The sequence below is a fragment of the Patella vulgata genome, chromosome 2 (assembly GCF_932274485.2).
Source record: "Patella vulgata chromosome 2, xgPatVulg1.2, whole genome shotgun sequence".
NCBI classification, from domain to species: domain Eukaryota; kingdom Metazoa; phylum Mollusca; class Gastropoda; family Patellidae; genus Patella; species Patella vulgata.
The window spans coordinates 30,634,282-30,653,789 of NC_065880.2; the positions used below are offsets into that span (position 1 = coordinate 30,634,282).

The following is a 19,508-nucleotide window of genomic DNA, read 5'->3' on the forward strand; positions in this document are numbered from 1 at the left end:
CACGAGATACCTCCCCTCAGACAATTGATAGGTTCTCATGGCTTACAGTGTTTCTGTACTTTCTATAACATGCAATAATTCAGTGGAAAATTATCGATATACAATAACATTTGATTAAATATTTACACGTTACTTTTGTATTTCTTCCTCAGGAGATCTATATGTCATATATATGTCATCATTTGGTTAAATATTCATATGCATCGTGATTTTACCTCGTTCATTTTCATTGTCTAGCCAGAAGTTATATTTGGGTATTTTATATTTGGCACGCGAACAATAAAGGTGGAGGGTAAAGGTAATAAAAATTATCTTATTTAAAATAACTTTAGACTCGCCTGACGATGGACAATATACGTACTGTAGTTAAAATATAGTTCACGAATGTTCGTCAAATCTGAACTCTACTCAAATTTTGTACAACTTGTTTAACTCAATGAAAGCTTGCCAGATTGGACTCAAATTTGAAACGGGGTTGACCATTGTCTGAGAGAAATTATGGCATGATTTATTTTACGCCAATGTGTACATCTGTGTCTTATGGATGTTAAACCCCACATCTCTCTCTCATAACCCCATGGTGAACCAGCACCTTACTCGCTAAGCTATCATGGTTGATGTCTCAAATGTTGAATACAATATCATTTGCCAGATGTAACAGTATTGTCAGTCACGACAAATCGGGGACCTGGCAAGTGCTAATTCATCTTTTAATTGTTGTTACAGAAAACAACTAAATCCCACCCCACCTTGATATTTGTTTTAATTATATGATCTCCTTGACGAGATCATAAACGTAACGTTAATGTGGGTTGCCTCGGTTTCCGGTTTAACTTAATCCTTTCTACATGTTTCTCAAGTGCAAACGCATCAGTTACATATCCGTGTATTTTACGGGATCTATTTTTAACAGCCAAACATTGATTTTATCGCACGGCCTCCTTATTGACTTTACAAAACACTCTTCACGAGAGCTGCTCAACTCAGCTGTTTATTATTATACTTATTATAAATCGTTGATTTGGTGTTGTATTTCTTATCTATTTACATATATTTACATTTACTAATTTATTATTAGATCTTCTTCGGTATATTGAGTACTATATTGTACATTATGATTGACTACCGTTTTTTCGTTCAGAAACATCGAGGTTTAAGTCGTTCGTTTTGTGGTGCAATAGCGCAACAGTGGTAAAATCATCGTAACATCGCCATGACAACACCATAAGGACCTCATAACCTCAGTGGAGACACCATAAGATCGCCATAGACGCACTGTGAGACCTATGAGAACGTGGCGCAACAGTGGTTAAATCAACGCCATAATGACTCCGAACGCATGGGTTCACGCCATGAAGTCGCCGTTGCAAATGTTACAACTTTAGCAGCGTCTTTGCCACGTGTGCACTACGTTCATGGAGATGTTACCACGCTTGTCGCGCGACCGCGCCCCCTTTCTCACAGCTTTCCAGGTCAGATCGTAGAACCTTGGCATTTGTTTTCGACATGCTCAAAACAACTGCCGTGACTCAGCGATCATTGGTGACAATAGAGACCACATCGCGGTATCTGGCGCTTCCACTACGCTTATGGCAATCTTGAAGGGCTCTGAGACCATTTTCCGTCGCCTTAGCAGCGCAGTAAGGACGCAGCTCCGGTCTGACGGGGGTATTAGGCACTCTTATATTTTGCACAAATACGTTTATTACAAGGAGTTTATCCCCCTTATTGACGCTACTTAGAGTACCGTTATTAACCAGTATATTTATAAGAGACTTTAACACTGTTGTGCCTGAGTGACGTAGATATACTAGAGACCATAGGTAACTGGTTCTGTAGGTGGAACCTTGCTGCTACTGGGCGTGAATAAACAATAAAATCTTGGCCCACCAGTCTAGGATGATATTATTGGGTTGGTGGACCACCAGTCAATTTGTGTAATTATAAACAAAATTCCCTGCTGTTAACAGAGAACTTAATGCCTTTATATTTGAGACATTCTCTCAATTATAATATTAAAAATACTAATGATTAGAATGTAGAATTTAACGAATTTTGACATACGCTGTTCCATTCCTTTTGCGCAGCAATCCTTAAAATAATTCTAATTATAAGACAGTTATCTTGTTAGTATTATGGATGGATACAGTCGACAGAGGTATCTCTGAAGAAGACGGTATAACTACCCCCAGGAGTGTATAGTTTTGCCGTATTAAATGTCTAAAAGTAGAGTAGACAACCGAGACGCTCAAATTCCAACAAATTTGTTAAAGGTGCTGCCACACAGCCGTTTGGGTCAAAAGTAATAATCACTGCCAAATGAGAAATTTAGCTAAACAAGCCTCACACTTCTCGTACAATGTTACAATTTGTAATTTTCTAAAAATTTGAAATATGATTGAATCAAACGCGTTCGCTTTAGATAATAGAGAAATGGGACTAAACTTCCAAACTCGACACAAACTAGGTCATATCGTGGGCGTGAAAACATAAGTTCTGTCATTGAGTCAAGTGGTGTGGTTTCGATTCTCCGATTGTACGTGACAAGGAGTAGGGTCGCCTGTCCAATCCCGTGGTTTTTTTTAGTACTTTCTCTGATAGTTTGACCCCGATTGATAATTGCATTTAAAATAGATTAATAGATTAGAATGTTTACATTTTAAAAATCTTTACAGACAGATGAAAACAGATTATTGTACCGAAACTGACACGTTTATGTAGATAGTTGAACGAATATTCGAGAAATATAAGCCATAAGACGGAACATAAATAAGATATGGACTTTAAACAAACATTTTTAAATCTTGACAGAAAAATACAAAAAAAAAATCGATTTGTGTAAATAAAATAAACGTTTGTGCAGACAATTGAATGAAAGTTGTAGTAAAGTAATCCATACGGGGGAAATATAAAGATATGGACTTAAAATATCAAGACGTGAGACGAGAAATAACCTATCAAGCCAGACTAGATTAGTGTTTAGCAGGAAATTATTTTCCGGGAACTGACAGTAGTTATAGTCTATATTTAACCAGTTTTTAAAGTGGTTAAACCGTTATTTAGCCGTATGTGCACTTTGGATTTCAGCACCGTCGTTAGACGTATTTCGATTTGACGGTACAGACCACACATTTGTTTTGTTATTTTTTAATTATATATGTACTAAATATACGTGTATGTGAATGAGTACACCGGCCATTCATTATCATTGATAAAAGAGTTGGACAGCATGGTCTAATGGAATACAAGAAATACATCAATACCAGGTGAAATGGGCTGTTCATAAAGAGTTGTGTGGCTTAAATTAGCGACCAATCGTATGCTAAGGCGTCAGAGAATGAGTAGGCCAAGACTGTCGACAATTATTATTCTGGCTTAACTTTTACTAGGATTAGACGCATAGAACAGTGGCTTATATGTTGTACGACACATACAGCTTTCATATTTCAGGTAATTTATGAACATTGTTTTCAAATAACTACTTTTATAATTAACGTATGAATATTAATGTTTACTCTTATCTTTTTAATAGAACAACTTTGTCATTACTGGCTGTATGTTAAACTTTGTGGTCTTCTATTACAAATAGCCATACACAACATACTGTCGCTTGTGAAATATTTATTCAAAGCCCGTCACTTTTAATAATGATAGTATTAATTTTATGTTCGGGAAATAATTACTGAAAAGAAATTTTGATTTTAAAAATGTATTGTACGGTGTATATTCCAGCTCGGATTAATTACATCACATGCATTATTTTATCAATATAACATGTACAGAATATTTACCAACCTGAATTGTTTTTGATTGGTGATCCGTGAAAATTCACTACACATGGTATTCTAAATTAGACTAACTTGTATAAGTTTTTGAATAAAACTTGGTTGGAATTTCCTCTTTAAATACCTACACTTTGCTGGACTTGTAAATTTTCTTCTTCTGCACTTGGCTGGACTTGCTTTTTGCATAGCTGCATTTGACTGGACTTGTCAATTTATTTTTTCTTAAAAAGCTGTTGTTGGCTGGACTTTACTATTTACTATTTAAATATAACTTAGCTGGAACTGTAAATTTACTCTTTGAATAACACGTGTTTGGGTTTTGAATTTAGGCTACTATTTGAATAGCACTTGGCTTGACTGTTAGATTTACTTTTTGTATAACATTTGCTGGACTTGTAAATGTACTCTTTAAATACCACTTGGCTGGACTATCACTTGACAGTCAAATCCCCCGAAATCTTAAATGCAATATTTTCACCGGGATATTTTTTTTACTTTTAGCTCGTGTGTGCGGGAGGGGGGGGGGTGTAGAGGGGAATAGCCAGTATAATATTTTAAGAATACCTTTTTTTTGGGGGGGGGGGAAGAAATATGTTTAGTAATTCGCGGTATGTTAAACCTGGAATTAAGTTCACTCATTCAGCATTAATCTAGATTAAACACGCCTTCTACACCTACTAACGGGACAGCTTAAGCTGTCTTTAATTAACCGTTGGCTTAATGTTTCCAGTATGCTTGCCTCTCTAGTATGCATTTTACGTCACCTTCTGGGGTAAATGATAACTTTCTGTACAATATGTGCATGCGTAATTAATTAAGCCAGAATAGATAAACTGGCTTGCCTAAGGAATCAAAATAGCCAGGAATTTTAAGCTAGCCCTTCTTTTACCGCCGGAACAGCATATTAACATTAATCGTTTCCTGTATACGTTTAGTAACATTGCTATATTTGACATAGTTTAGACCTAATAGAGTTCTTGGCGGCATTATTGAACTGAAACTATAAATAAATTAATAGTTACGTCAGTCTGTCACGTTCACCATACAGATTTTTTTTATGTTTTCTCTAGAACGTGCTATAAAATGTTATAAGGTATTCTGCTGCCAAACACAACCGAGCGGGCGAATTCGGCAAGCCCCGAGTAAGGATGAGGGAAATCTCATAATGGAAGTTCATTCGGGGTGTTCTTAAAATGGTGAACATAAACGGCACTGAAAATCGTTTTATTCAGGTCAACCAACTGGATTCGGCTTTTTAATTCGCAGTCCAATTTATATTTTCTAAAACGTCAGACAGCCCTTCGCATGACTAGCACCCTATATGTACACAAGGAATACTATACGGTCGTCATTCATCCTAGTAAAATTTAACCCAATATGATCTCTTTACTACAATATTTAAATATTAATATTTGAAATTGGTATAACCATTTTAACTGTTCAGAGCTAGGATATGTAAAATTATTCATAATTGATCTACAACTACATAAAACGAACTTTCCTCCTGTGTTTGTAACAACAGGGGAGTAGTTTTAAGAGGTAAACGGTGTTTTGATAGACCATAATAGCTTTATTACCATATTTATCCATAATTATATTAGAAAGTATTGTTATACTACAATTGTATGATGTTTTTATGTAAAAAGCGTAATTGAAACACCGGCATATTGTAGGACGGTTGTATTATGACGTTTTGATGTACTTCTGTAGTAAAGCAAATGGAATCGAAACACTGGCATATTGTAGCATGGTTGTATTATGACGTATGTATGTTTGCATGTATGTATGCCTCTAGTAAAAAAAAATGGAATTGAATCTCTGGGATATTGTAATACGGTTGTATTATGAGGTTTTTCTGTACTTCTCTGGTACGAAATGGAATTTAAACACTAGCATATTGTAACACGGTTATATTATGACTTGTGTATGTACTTATCTACAACAAAATGGAATTGAATCACTGGCATATTGTAAAACGGTTGTATTGTGACGTTTGTGTGGAATTCTCTAGTAAAAAATGGAATGGAAACACTCGCAATGTTTATATCTTAATGTTCAGATATTTTAAACTGTTATACAGTGGGTTTCACATACTGCTTATTTATTTGTATTGGGTTGACTAAGGTTAAATATTCACAGCTAAACAGTAATTAGTCTCGGTAAATAGTTATCCCATACATCAATTTCCTTTATAATCAGTACCAGTGTAATATGACTCCCTTGTTTATCAATATTCTATTGTATATATATATTCTGGTACAGCATAGAGTAAAAGCAAAACAAACGAAACGAAATTTTAACCTGTCTGGAAGAAATCGAGATATTTTAGAAGAGAGAGGGAAAATGGGGTTGAACGGCAACTCGACATAAACTAGATCATTTCGGAACTAAGATATGGTTATATTTTATTTCAATAAATCACTTGCACATAGGGCAGGTGATTCTACTTCTTGTCACGTACAAGTATAGACTGGATGCCACGCCACTCAACAAAATGGCATACCTTTTGATCTAAAGCGCACACATTAGAGCCCCCATTCCCGCCCCACCCGAGAAAATTTGCCTTCTATTAAGAGCCTACAATATATGTTTGGAATTGTGTCATGGTCTTCTCTTTTTAAGCTTTGTGGTAAATCATTTATAATATAATTTGGTATCCAGGTACATTATTTCAATCTGTATGGTCCACTTCACGTCTTTAGTGATAACCGGATATTGACATAATTGTTCACGTGGTGTTATTTATTTCAAAGCCGGTTGGGGAGGTCATATTCATACGGAAATTTTGCTCGAAATTTTGGTCTAATTTTAAGGCTGTCTGTATCGCATTGTCGATCAGCTTTACGGGATAGTCTTTGTTTTATGAGAAATTGCTTCAATAGTGGAATTGTCCTGTTTTCTGGGTGGAGTATCTGGGACCTGTGTAGATTCATTCGAAGGTTTAGTTGAAGTTAATTCTTCAAAAATTAAAAATGAATTATTTGAAGTTATTTCTTCAAAACTTAAAAATGAAGATAACATGCAAGAACTGTTAAAGGATATAACTCTTTCACAACACCATATTCTGTCGGCTGGACGTACAACTTCTCAAATAGATGCGGAAGAAGAAGCTCTTAAACAGCAGCGTAAAATGTCCGAAACTTGGAAGCAAAACGTGAATAACTATCGAAATGCGATTTAGAAGAACAAAAGCGTATCAAAACATATCGAACACTACGATCAATGGCTCGCGTAGGAAAACCAATCCTCTTAAACAAATTCCGGCTTAAGGAAATCTCAAATGAAAAGAAGAAGCCAAAATGATTCGAATAAACCACGCCATTAAAAGTTTTGCGACACATATCCGCATCATGAAAATCAACTTCAAAGACATCGAATGTCTACCAAATAGAATTGATGAGGATATGATAAACGAAATTGAGTCCATATCGCAAGGCGAGACACGTGTAAAATTGGTCGAATATTGGAAATCCGATAGAAAGAAGACGATAACGTGGTGCGAAAATAAATTGGAAAAGAGCGAAATTTGGCTAAATGGTTATGAGGGTAAATTCGGATATTCTCCCTTCAAGCCAAAGCCAGTAGCGAAATTACCTGAAAACAAAAACCCTATTGAAACCAAAGAAACAAGTTGTTAAAACCAATGGCAAGATTTCACACTTTGACCGAAAAAGTAACACCCGAACTAAAGAAGGTGGCCACTCTAAAAAACAAAAACGAACTCGTTCTACGTTGAGGAATGGGATCGTGGAAACAAAATATGACAATCCATGGTAAATAGTGAAACGACGCACAACAAATACGTCGAACTGGAATCATTTTTTTATTCCGAGGCCAACGAAAAGGAAAATGCTACGACGAACCCAAACCTTTAAGAAACACACGGAAGAGAGGAGGTACAGACCGAGGCATCCAAACACTTACCAACCAAACTATCTACATGTAAAATCGATCCGAAAATTTTAAACTTATCCAGCCATCATCTCACAGCAAAGCCCAGCTTAGGCATTTAAGTTTCTAGCGGCGCGAGGGCGGAGACTGAGCTATCCCGCAACCTTCTCTGTGAAGTTCCACTCGGTGACCTGTTTCCTCCCACTACTAAAGACCCCTACACGCAAGCGAATTATTGAAATAAAATTAAAACCATATGACCTAGTTTGTGTCGAGTGGACGTTAAACCCCATTTCTCTCTCTCTCCACTCGGTGATCGGTCTAGTATGGAAGCCTATAACTACCATTCATAATTTCTACTTTTCGCCTCTTCAAAACACAAAAGTCGAAAAGTAGAAGTTACAACAAAATATGAGATGACAACACGCTATACAAGCCAAAATCAACTCGAAAATAGGAAATTAAGAAATAACACACAGCGATAATAGCGCCCCTCGTTTTTTCCTAATTTCATATTTTCGACTTGCATTTTGGCTTGTATACCGTCTTGTCGACTTTCGACTTAGTCATATTTTTGTATTTATTGATGTCAGTAAGAAGGCACCAACACGCTATACAAGCCAAAATGCAACTCGAAAATAGGAAATTAAGAAATAACACACAGCGATAATAGCGCCCCTCGTTTTTTCCTAATTTCTTATTTTCGACTTGCATTTTGGCTTGTATACCGTCTTGTCGACTGTCATATTTTTGTATTTATTGATGTCAGTAAGAAGGCGCCAACACGGAAGTTGTTGTAGTCTCAGTTTTCCAGGTCGCATTTGAATACGTGCAATCAGAGCTCACACTGTATTTCATTCTTTTCCGTCAAAATGGATAATAATTTTTATATAAAAAAAATGTTCATATTTTTTTCCGCCAACTGGGATATTTTATCTGCCAAAAATGTCTGATAAAAAAACACCTTAGGCTACAACAATTTAATTTATTATAGGCCTATTATAAAACAAATTTCGTATGTGATCAGATATTATGTAATTATTCATGTATTACAAACTGTTTAATTGTGTGTTACACATGCATGCCATTCGAAAGGATATGAAATAATCTATTCGTCGCGTTACGGTTAGGGGCCCCGCGATTCTAACCCGGCCCAGGGCCCCGCTCCCGCTAAGCTGGGCTTTGTCTCACAGATCCACAAATATGTCTTCTACTTAAGGGATGAAAATTTACACCAACCCAAATCGAAATGAACTACTCCAGTAAGAATTTAAAACATCCTCTCGTAAATTACGATTGACAGAATGTCATGCATCCTTAGAAGCCGATAATAAAGATGATCGTGAAAATCAAAGCAATCAAGTTAGCATCGTTAAAAATTAGTCAAAGATCAATCCAGATAAAGGCAAAAACTTAGTGCTCGATGAGTTCCTAGATAAAATAGAGAACTCATCATTAGGAAACATACGAGTAAAGGCAAACATTAACAAGGCAGTAAAATCAGGTCTGGAACAACTAAAGAATAACGATAAAATTATTATACAAAAGGCGGTGCCATTGTACTGATAGACAAAGACTTCTATAGATCTAAAGTCCTAGCAACTCTAGGAGACAAAGAGTCGAAAAAAGTACATCAATTGACTGTAAAACGCAAAACAAAGAGTCTAATTCATGAACACAGAAGTTTAACGAATGAGGAACAGGATTACCTGGTTAGTTACGAATCGAAAATGGCCTATTTCTATGGATTGCCTAAGATACACCAAAGCAAGGAAAAGTTGAAAAACAGTTTCAGTTTTAGCCCCATCATTGGAGGCCCGGAAAGTGTCACACAAAGGCTCAATAATTTTGTAGATATCATTCTTAAACCTCTGTGCAAGCATGTCAAAAGCTTCCTAAGAGACGATATAGACTTCCTCTCAAAATTACCTAGATCAATTAAACCTGGAAGTACATTAGTGAGCTTTGACGTTGTTAATCTTACAGTAATATTGATTCAAAACTAGGAAATACGGCTATAGAAAATTGGATCCCCAAGCACAGAGATGCAATTCCATGCCGATTTACAACCAAATTCATTCTTGAGGCTTTGGAACTAGTGATTAAGAACAATATCTTCTACTTTGATGGAAAATATTACAGTCAGGTCAGAGGGGTAGCAATGGGAACCAAAGTAGCACCAACCTACGCAAGACTGTCCCTTGGGCATTTAGAAGTGTTGTTATACAACACTGTAGAGACAAGACTCGGACAACGACAACATATAGAAGAATTTTGGAAACGATTTCTAGACGATGGCTTCAATATCCAGTCAGATGAAAAAGAGTTAGAAATAATCCATGAAATATTAAACTCACTGGATCCATCACTCAAATCCACAATGGAGAAGAGCAAATCTAAATTGAGTTTCCTAGATGTTGAAGTTTATTTATCGGATACTGGTGAAATAGAAACGGACTTGTTTTATAAGAAAACGGATACGCATCAATATCTAAACTTCAGATCAAGTCATCCTGCAAACACGAAACGTAACACCACGTACAATTTAGCGAGACGGGTATGTACAATTGTATCGAATGAAGCGTCAAAACATCAAAGACTTGGCAATTTCTCATAAAACAAAGACTATCCCGTAAAGCTGATCGACAATGCGATACAAACAGCCTTAAAATTAGACCAGGAAACGTTACGAGTGCCAAAGCCGAAGGAGAAAAATGACAACATCATCGATATGAACAAGCCGATGCTCAATAAGTGCCAAAAATTGAAAAAGATTGTTTCAAAAACAAACTTCATTAGCAGCTACAAACCACCAGCAAATCTTCGGACAATATTGATATCTGGGGTAAAGTAAAGTTCAAAGTCGCGCCAATATATAAGTTAAATTTCATAAATGAACAAATATTGGAAGCCAAAGAGAACAGACTGATAGAGTTATGTTCTCCTAAACTGAACCGGCGATTGAAATGAACATTATAAAATTACCCCTTTGATTGGGTCATACTGGAGTTATGCCCCCTTATTGACGTCGCGCTATTATGTAATTAAGCGACGTTATTGTATTTTGTACATACATAGCCCTGAAGACGTCGTAAGCCGAAAGATCTTGGCAAATATGTAAATGTAATTAAAATTCAGATTTTCCCATCCAAATATTAGTATTTTTTGGTATATATATACATAATGACTCACAGGCTAGGTAACTTAATAAGGAACAATATCAAAGAAATAACTTATCGGAGGCTAGGAAACTTAATAAGGAACAATATCAAAGAAATAACTTATCAGAGACCTGTCCTTCAGTATGTCCTCTTGCCTGCCTGTGGTCAACAACCGCCTTATTCTCAATATACAATATTCAGGACAGAACTTTTACACCTTTAGCTTTGTTTCTTAGTAACCCTAACTTTATAAGCCTTAATATATTAATGTCTACTGGATAATTTATGAAACAATGTCTCTCTAATATGATTAGAGAGTTGACTTTTATTAGGCTTCGGGCTAATCTGTAATGGCTGGTCCCGCGATTTAACTCGAATTCTACTTGGTCATATTAGAGACTTTTGGCAAGCGGAATTTTTACCATCCGTATCACGTATCCGTATGTATACGTGATACGTTGCGTCAATGCAGTTTTTGAGTTTTGGCAGATTTTCCCGTCGCGTACGTTTGCATCGATGAGCCGAGCTTAGTTCTATTACAGCATGATGGCAGATATCTATCTACCAAGGTCACCATCAGTACTAGTCAAGTGCCTAGCCTACAATTTCTCGGTGCGAGTGAAGTCGCTCGATATTAAAAAAAATTAATGTCGACTTTGGTTTCACTAATGTATCATTTCAGAAAATTTAGATTTGTAAGATCCCACCTCCCTAAATTTAGCACGTAGATCAACCAGCATGCAGACAGACGGGAAAAGTATGAAAATCCCGAGAAAATCCCATTAAATTAAATTCCAGTCTTTATCATGGTGATGCGGACCTTTTCCGTATGAAAGCTGTTCGATACGTGCTGCCGTATCCGTGTTATGTATCACGTATGAGAAATACACACACATTGATGAAGTCACACGCAAAATCCATAGGGATACGCGATACGGACCAAGAATTTACGCTTGCCAAAAGTCTCTAGTAACAAGAACGAGGTCCCGTATGCATCTTGGCGTGCACTTAAATAAACCACTGACTTTTGTAACCCAATTGTTGCCCGGGCAATAGAATGTGGGGGATCACGTGGCTAAGTGGGTAAGACGCTGGCTCGCTAGCCTGGAGGTCGGGTGTTCGATGCCTGCATTGACCGAGAAAGTTCATCCAGATTTTCCGGGGTGGTTCCCCCTTGTCAGTGATGCAGGACGGAGGGCCTGACAAGGACAGCTGTCTAGTCGTTCGAATGGGACGAAAAACCGAGGTCCCATGTACACATCGGCGTGCACGTAAAATATCCCTTGACAGTTGGAATTCGATATAAGAGTAGACCGTAGTGCCGCTGTCCTTGCAAAATTTCCCTCATAGCACACTGTATGGCGTCTGCCCGTCTTCATTAGCCCAGTTCGGAGCAGAACAGTAGGACGTTAAACCCATTTCATTTAATATAGAATATGTATGAAAATGTGTCAATAAATATGTCTTCATAGAAGTAACAGGGAGGTGGGTGGTCGAATGGGTTAACCCATTGGAATTAGATCATAAGGTGGTGTGGTTTCGATTCACCATTTGTACGTGACAAGATGTTATTTATTCGCTTGTCCAACCTCGTGGGGTCCCTCCTCCACTGCCAAAGACCTCTCTCTCATAAGATTTTTCAGCATACTTTGAATATTGGGTTTTTGGCTGGAGGTCGATAATTGGGTCAGTAGAAATGATATCATCTTTTCTATCCTGCCGAATTTCATTAATCATATCTATTTTCAATATAACCTTGTTTTCATTACAAACTTTATTCGTTCACCGAAATACGTCATTTGTAATCAACCGTAAGAGACGGGTTCGTGGCGGCCATAGGTCATCTGTCAAAAGGAGTATTGCAGTTGCTAATGAAAGGGACTCTACGTTAGAAGTGACAACATAGAAAGCGAACTTGTCAATTCTACAAACTTTAGAAAGTGAACTTTATAGTACTGTCGAAGAATCAGAGATTGATGGGGAAATCGGGATTGCAGATGACCTGTTCTGAAAGAACTTCACTGGTTGCCTATCCTTTCTAGAATAACATTAAAAAATTTAAAATCCTGTGCCATGTCTTTAGATGTTTACATGGTTCCAGCACAGCCTACCTATCTGAACTTATACACCTCTACATATCATCAGTGCTTGTTAGATGTGCCAAAATTTAAATTACAATCCTTTGGTTATAATTCCTTCAGATATGCAAAAGCTTGCCACACAGTGTTAAAACTCCAAGCGCACTCAAATCTTTTAATGGAAATTTTAAAACTCATGTGTTTAACTTTGAATACACGTGATCAAGTTACTAGTGTGTAAAAAGTGTAGGTTGTACACAGACGAGCGTGCATTTGTGGATGGAACCGGTGTGATGTAAATATACAATATCATTATTATTATTATTATAAAATTAGAGCCGTCATTCGATGCACTAGAGACTAAATCTCTAAATGAGAGGCAATGCATCAGAGACTGAATCTAAATGAGAGGCAGAACAAGCCCTTGTCTATATCTATTACTAATCTGATTAGTCCTGAATCTGTCGTGATTCTGGAAACTGTTAAGAGCCAAGTTCAGAAAAGGTATGGCCCTGATATCCCAATCTTCAAAAGGTGTCAATAGAAGTCAATTCAATCTAGATAAAATAGACTTTGGACGCCACTGACATGCCCGTCCATTTTAATCCAGAATTAGCAGAAATCTGCCAGTTTAGTTACTTGAAATGTATTCGTGAGTCGAGTCCTGCCACAACATCAATTAACCATTAATAAAATAAAAGTTCTTCTGAACATTGGAATGACTGGTAAAAACAACGATAAGACATCCTTATGTAACGACTGCTTCACACGTCAGAGATTTGAATTTACTCGCCGCTGCAGAAGATGTCTTCTAATATCAGTTCTCATGAACAACCTGAATGTACTTCGTCTTATACCGACTCGTGACATCAACAATGGCCACTGGGAATTTCAACGGCTACTGGAAAGACTGGGAGGTGAGGTAGACGCACACAATCAGGCATAATATGTTAATCAATAAAACCATTCTACACGTGGAAATTCCTCATTTAGAAATCAATCACGCCCGGGCCATTCTGGAAGAATGCGGACACACCGAATACTCGGAATAATTCTCAACTTTAACTACGTGCTATATGGTACGTAATCATTCATCCCAATTAGTCCTAACTTACCTTATGTTCGTTAAAAACCTTTTGGTCAGACCAAACGTGTGGCGGGAAGGGTGACTCAATATTCCATGAAAATGTCCCCCCCCCCCCTCACGAAATGATTTCTGATAATTATGAATTGTAGCATCGAAGTTAACTGAACCTTTTAAATGACTATGTCGGATTCTTCCAGTAATTATAAAGGAATGCGACTCCGAATAAAATAGACCAAATCAATTCTTGACGTTGTATGGGGGGTGGATGGACGGATGGTGAAATAAAATAGAATCATATGTTAGTCCCGAAATGACCTAGTTTTTGTCGAGTTTAGGTTAAACTTCATTTTTCTCTCTTGACGTATCCTCAGTTATAACTATTGAATCGAAGTTGGGGATGTTCAATTTATTCCACACCATAACATAATCAGGACAGATTAGTTATGAATAATCTCCACTAAATGCTTGTCTATAAATTGGACCTGATCTGTCTCCGAAGATTGATCTGCCTGGTGGTATTGAAGAGGTTTGCTTGGTGATTCGAATGGCTGAGAATGATGAAAATGTTTAAGATTTCTCGGGGTCGAAGGTATTTTAATCACCAAGTCCTTTCGTACTGAAGGCAACTGTCCAGTATTTATAGGCCCACATTTTCATGTCGTCATTCCTGGGTATCCGGAAGTCCATCCACAATTAGTTTGTGGACACTCTACAGGTCACGATTTTCATCCGATTTTGACGAAATTTGAAATATAGGTCTATATTCCAAAGGTATCGGTTCCTTTCGATATTGGCATGTATCACGTTTTTAGCTTGCGGACACGCTAGAGGTCACAAATTTTATCCGCTACTCGTACGCAAATAGTGCAAATTCATGTAATACGAAGGTTGTGGATCCTCTAGAGGCCACGATTTTTACCCGATTTTGATGAAATTGGAAATGTATGTTTATAACTCGGCGATCTCGGTTATTTTCGATATTTGCGGATATCGGACCGTAACGTCCTGGATTATGACCGCTGATTGTACGAAAAATCGAATTTTTAGCTTGTGGTCCCTCTAGATTTCACAAGTTTTATCCGATTTTAAACAAACAAAGTTCAAATATATCACTGTTACACCCAAATGACGACTGAGTTTGAATTTCGTGAAATTCGGTCCGAATCTGTCTGTCATAGTACGCAAGTATGTAATACGTACCAAGGTTGTGGACAGTCACCATTTTTTTATTGATGAAACTTGAAATGTATGTTTATATCTCAAAGATCTCTGTTCCTTTCGAAACTTTCGCGTATCGGACCCTAACTTCCTGGATTATGGCCCTTGATTATACAAAAATCGCTTTTTAGCCTGTTCTCTGTCCATCTCTTGCAAAATCTGAGCGAATCTTGCATGACAACCGCTTGTTTACTTAGAAGCTGGCAAATGTATCCACTAATATTACAGACCTGGTTAAAACATTCCAAATAAATATTAAATATAGGTTGGAAGCATCGGTAAGTGTCGCAAAGACGGGAAAGCATGGCTGAAGTAGAGAGCGATGGCATGTGCACAGACGATTTTCAGCTGACTGTCGTATGCCATCATTATGTAGCAATTGGTACTCATTCATGATGAAAAAAATTCCAGGGTATAAAACTGTTGATGTTATAGAAAGGAAAGATGTTCAAACTATACCGGAGCTACTCTCACAATTCGACCGAAAACTGGTAGGACCAGAACTCTTCAACCAATAATTATGCGTGTGTATTGTTTAGAAATCAGTTTGAGTAGCTATGGGAAATTTGAAATTAACGAAGACTCGCAATAATCGGTTAAGACGCAATGTTACCATTGTTGAAACTATTCTGTGTAGAATTTCGATCAGACTGGCTTGTGAAATTGCACTGTATTATCTCTTACGCGTGCGTTGGGACTTGTAGACGCATGCCATTTTCAACTGAGATTTGTTTCTTTCACGTACATATAGAAAAACAGTACGTGATAAATCCGAATCATTAATCAAAGATACATTTAGAAAATAGTATGTTAATCTCGTAATCCATCCAAATGATTTTCTTTAGCTGCGTGGATTTAAAAAGATGATTGAACAATCTCATACACAAATTGGTTTATTCTAAAATCGTAACTATATATATAATTGGTATTATGGGAATACTATATCATCAATTGTAATGTGGAAAATAACATTTTCCAATACAAATGTTGTACATGTATGTCGTAAACACTGTGAAGTGTAGCAAAGGTTCCTACTAATCGCTGACAAGAACCTTGAATGCGTAGAGTAAGCATATCTATAACATATGTTTCCATTCCGGTCACTTTTTGCAGTAGTTTGGACACTACAGGCCGAAATAAACTGTATTATTGCCGATTGGCAAGGCACTTTTGTCAATATTTCAATTATATCCATAATTTTGTCATTTTTTTATGAAATCATTTAATCTTTGGATATGATTTGTAGCATGTACACATCTATAGCATGTTTTCCCCTGTCGATCACGTTTTGCATATTTTGGGCGATATTGACAAAAGAAACGCTTTTGTGATTAGTAGGACAGGTAAACACGAAACCTCAAAATTAGAAATGAAATGAAATGGGGTTTAACGTCCTAAACCGACTGGGCTAATGAAGAGGGTCATATACTCTGATTTCGAATCCCAACTGTAAAGACTTAATGTGAAAACGGGACCTTTTCGTACCATCTGACCGACTATACGTTATATCTTGCCACGCCCTCCGTCACTGACAAGGGGGGACCATACCGGACAATCCTTACGAACTTTTTCGGCCTACAACGGGATCGAACACAGGACCTCTGGGTTAGCAAGCAAATGTCTTACTCATTGAGCAACCGCGGATCCACTCACAAATGGAAGACGAATCTAAGAATTAATATAATTCTCAAGTTGCTCTTTTATTCATCGACTATCAGCCCACGAAACTTTTATTAATTTCATGGTTTCAAAGTCAATGGTCAATTACCGTCATCTATCATTTCAGAAAGGTAGCTCATATTAGAAATTCAGAAATTGTTTTCCATAAAATTTTTGTGATTATTTTATTGGTATCATCGTTGCCATGCACACCACCACAGTCTACAAAAACGTTATGTCATGATGATCATAGTTATTTACCACAAACAGTTCAAATTGGAAATAAAATGAAATGGGGTTTAACACCATGCAATGTGCTGTGAGGCAGATTTTTCCAGGACGTTGTTTTAAAAAGATTAAATAATCTGTCTTGTTAAACTGCTAAAAAGTGACAGAGCGTAGGCAAAGCAGACTGTTGAGATAGATGAACACGACAGGAGACGTCTGCGCGTTGGTCACGTGAACTAATAATGCGGCCAACCTACTAATAGTAGATATTAAGAATATATTTAGTTTAAACAATATTTTATTCAATAAACTGAACTGGATTGAACAACAGGCAAATGTCTATATAAGTTCTCTCTAAACATATAAAATGGTTAATTCTTATGTTTACAATAAACAATGGTGGACATATGTATAGACGGTGAGTAACAAACATATAATTAAACATTTCTTGGAGTGTAATGGTAAGATATATATCGTGTAAATCTAGTTTTAAATGTTAAAGTGTTAAATCCCTTGCTATCTTTTATGTATTTTGCACTTTAATCAAAAATCGTCTTTAAAATAACCTTTTTTAATGATGTGTCTTAATAAACCCTATTCATTAGACCGGTTGGTATTGGACGTTAAATCCCGTTTCATTTCATATCTATCTCTTAACCATTTCTAACGACACCACAGTTAATGATACTCTACAGCTAATCATAGAAAAAACCCACAGACCGCCATCCTCTCTACATTACATGCTCGTTAAGGATTTTATAACAGTATTTAATCGACTTTTTTCATGTTTCCTTTAGGACTGACTATAAGAAAAGAAATGGGCTTTTCTTTAGGCTATTATTTCTAGACGTGCCAAGAAAGTCGCTTTAAAATCTCGTTATGTATACCGTTTCGTGGGAAACTCATATACAACTTCTCACTATTAATCACATAAAATAATAAATTGCACAATGAAACGAAGACACAATTAGAGAGAGAGAGAAAGAAAATCGGGTTTAACATCCACACGATACGTTTAGGTATTAGCAGAAAATGTTTCCTGCTTAGAGAACCAAAAGGGCATACGACATGACAGTAACGTTTTCTAATACTCTTCACCGAATTCCAACTGTCAAGGGATGTAAGGGTTTCATGTCACATCCTAACGACTTGACCCCCCCCCCCCCACACACACACACACACACACACACATCACTGGAAAGGAGAGAATAGACTGGAACATCCCAATCAATTTTCTCGCTCAACACTAGATTGAACATGGGACCTCTTGGTGACTGAGCCAGCGCCATACTCACCTGCACGCTTTGCCTCGAAAAATTATCAAAGCTACGATTAGATAAAACAAAGCGTTATACCCAACTGTATGGTAACATGGCTTCAATTGTGGATTTAATGTAGATTTATATCGGCTATCGATCACCGTAATCTTGTATAGATTGTCAAAATATTGAATATTACATTGTATATTCCCTAATTGATGATCACCAAGGCAATAGACAACTTAATTTATCGAACCAAATAAACTGGCGGGAATTAACCTTCATTACATATATATATATATATCTGCACGTACTGTATCACCAATCGGCTGATTTAAAGGACAATATTTGTGCCAGTCATTATCACATATGTGATAGAACTAATTAAACACGTTCCAAATATAATTTTAACACAGAGATCATTGCTACGATAGCTGAGTAATACAGGTTTACTGAATCGGAAGTGACGAACGCCAAAGGAATGTGTTTAACCAGCTCTGTCACATATTTGATAATGACTGGCACCAATATTGTCCTTTAAAGCGTAATGTGCATGTACTTCTTGGGAGGGGTCGTTATTTAAAGTATCATTTCGTCATCTAGCGCAATGGGAATTCCTTGCAAACAACACTAGGTATTGTGAAGGATGTATCTCTAATAAGAATATATCTCAAAAAATTGTAGTTACAAAGACATGGTGAATTGAAATTTCACCAAACTTTGATGATTGCCATGTAATAAACCCACCGCCATTTTGTTGTGCGCGATAAGAAGTGATAGGCCTGGTTTAAATCCAAGCCAGGAGATTGTCTAGCGTTGGTAATTTGATTTCGTGTTCTTAATTAAATGATAAATGATTAATCTGAGTACATATTAACGCGGTTTTAGCGAAAAATGCAAATGACGCACCGTTACTTTAATAGTGTTACAATATTCGTTCTTCACGATGAGGGGGGTCACGTGGCTAAGAGGTTAAGGCGCTGGCTCGCTAGCCTGGAGGTCGGGTATTCGATCCCTGCATTGGCCGAGAAAGTTCATCCCGATTTACGGCGTGGTTTCCCCTCCTCAGTGATGCAGGACGGAGGGCCTGACAAGGACAGCTGTCTAGTCGTTCGGGTGATACGAAAAACCGAGGTCCCGTG

The 19,508-nt window shown here is 37.1% G+C and overlaps 1 protein-coding gene across 1 annotated transcript in view; it reads left to right on the plus strand.

The window, feature by feature from the left end:
* The first annotated feature begins 3,356 nt into the window (after positions 1–3,356).
* The window catches only part of LOC126811087 (FMRFamide receptor), a 34,709-nt gene continuing 18,557 nt past the window's right edge, over positions 3,357–19,508 (plus strand). The window contains exon 1 of the mRNA XM_050536565.2: positions 3,357–3,450. The gene's annotated coding sequence lies outside the window, so the exon portion shown is untranslated. The remainder of the gene's footprint in view (positions 3,451–19,508) is intronic.